Below are 2,220 nucleotides of genomic sequence, written 5' to 3' on the forward strand. Positions count from 1 at the left end.
AAACTCTGGAGCACCACCACCCCAACTGCCTGGGATCCTTTGGTGAAAATCCAACTACCCCCAAATAACCTATGAACTGAAAATCCCCGCGAGCATAGCCTCGATTTGGTGCATGTACCCCCATGAAAATGATTTACTTCGTGGTCTACATCCACCGCCATTCCTCGCGTCCTCCCGTGGCTGTTGATGATGACGAGGTGTCGGCAAAGGAACCCCACTAACCACGTGATGTGCGAGCGAAAAAATGTCGGAGAAACTGACCTCAAATCATTGATGGAGAGGGATCTCTCCTCTTCGGTCGTCCTTCGCCTCGCGCAAGCCACCATCTTCCCTCACTTCCTTCTCCTTCCGTCCATGCGCGCGACTCCTATCCCATCAAAACTGCTCGAATCCTCCCGCCTCCGCCGCTCCGCCACTCCGTTGGTCCGTTACCTTCTCCGCCGCTTAATCTGTCACCTCGGCCACGCTCGCCGTGAAGCTCTATGGATGAGGGATTTGTGGATTTCTCTCCCCCTCTTGTCGCCGGACAGAGAGGGAGTGGGTAAGGGGAATGAGGGGACTGGAAAAAAACCGGGCGTGTCTTCCCAAATTTCCAAGGGGAAGCAACAAAAAACCACTGTCTCGTTCCTGTCCACTTGGTCGGTCCACCTCTCCACGTGTCTCGATATTACAATAGATGGACGGTTCTTGTGCGGCCGCTCGAGCGCGCTTGATAACGCACACGCACGGCGCAACATTTGGGTTTACTTAGTGCAATGTTTGGATGGCTGGATCGCATATGTGTGTCCACGGACACATAGCGTGTCTTTATTTCTTAACACAGTACAGATGCAAAAGCGCTCATACATATGCGCATACACTCACCCATATGAACGCGCACCCTACCCCTAGGAGCTCCTTCGAGAGACTGAGCCGACATATCATTTTTAGATTTACGAAATCATTTAGATGCCTCGTCGTCGATGGGAACACTTTCTCCCACTGAAAACGCATTGCCAAAAGGCCTAAAATAAATCCAAGAATAATGCAAGCACATGCCCGAGATGCCCTGGGTGCACATAACAACTTTGGGTCCCTAAAAAAGAAAACTTTGGGTCCCATAAATTTTTTTGGGATAATTAAAATTGTGCCCTTAGTTGTGTCCCACTCGACTGATTTGCCCCTAATTTTGAAAAACATATGGTCTTGCCCAAGTGCGTTTGGTCCCCTTGTGTTTTTGCCCTTCTGTCCCAATTCCGTCTAGTCAAAGGCGTTTGACTGCTAGGGGGACTTTTTCCTGGACCTTTTTGCCCTCGCAGCTTGGTGCTTCCCCAGCCAACCATCACCACATCGGCTTGTCATGGCCCAGATCCGGCCCTCCCGGCCCGGTTCCTTCCTCTCTCCCATGGGTTCTCTCTCTCCCATAACTCCTCTCTCTCCCTCGGATGTGCAGAGCGCCGCCGCCGCCACCCTTGGAATTCGCCTCCGTCGCTGGATCTTCTACCCCGCCTCGGCCACATCCACATCCCCGCAGTGCCTCGCTGGTCCGGTCGCCGGAGCACCCGCACCTTTGCCTCTCTGCCTCGCAGCCACACCGGGAGCCCTGCATCGTGCGATGCCGTCAAGGTCGTCGTCCAGCTAGGTGGCCGAGGTAGGTGGCCGGAGTGCCCGCGCCTCCTGCAGCCAAATCGGCCGGAGCCACCAAGACAAAGCAGATCGAGGGATCAACGGCGGCACTGATCCTGGGGCATGGGGGCGGCAACGTGATGCAGGGGAGGCCTGGATTGGTGCGAGGCATGGGGACGCGACAAAGACGGCGGATCCGGCGTGGGAGGCATCGGCTGGACTGGATCCGGCCGGATGGAGGTCGGGGAGGGACTGGTGGTCAGCGGTGGGGCGTAGGGCGCCATGGCCAGGATGGAGGTCGGGGATGAGTTGGGTAGGAAGAAGATAGGAAGAGGGAAGGCTTCTTTTATTTTGTATTTAATTGGGTCCCACATGTAAGTGTAACTTGTTTTTTCTTTGATTTTTCACTGAACTTGTAAGGAGGGGCAAAATGGTCTAGAAAAATGTCTCCCTAACAGTCAAACGCCTTTGACTGGATGAAATTGGGACGGAAGGACAAAAACACAAGGGGACCAAACGCACTTGGGTAGGACCATGAGTTTTTCAAATTCAGGGGCAAATCAGTCGAGTGGGACACAACTAAGGGCACAATTTCAATTATCCCAATTTTTTTTG

Source organism: Triticum dicoccoides, chromosome 2A (assembly GCF_002162155.2).
Source record: "Triticum dicoccoides isolate Atlit2015 ecotype Zavitan chromosome 2A, WEW_v2.0, whole genome shotgun sequence".
Classification (NCBI taxonomy): Eukaryota; Viridiplantae; Streptophyta; class Magnoliopsida; order Poales; family Poaceae; genus Triticum; species Triticum dicoccoides.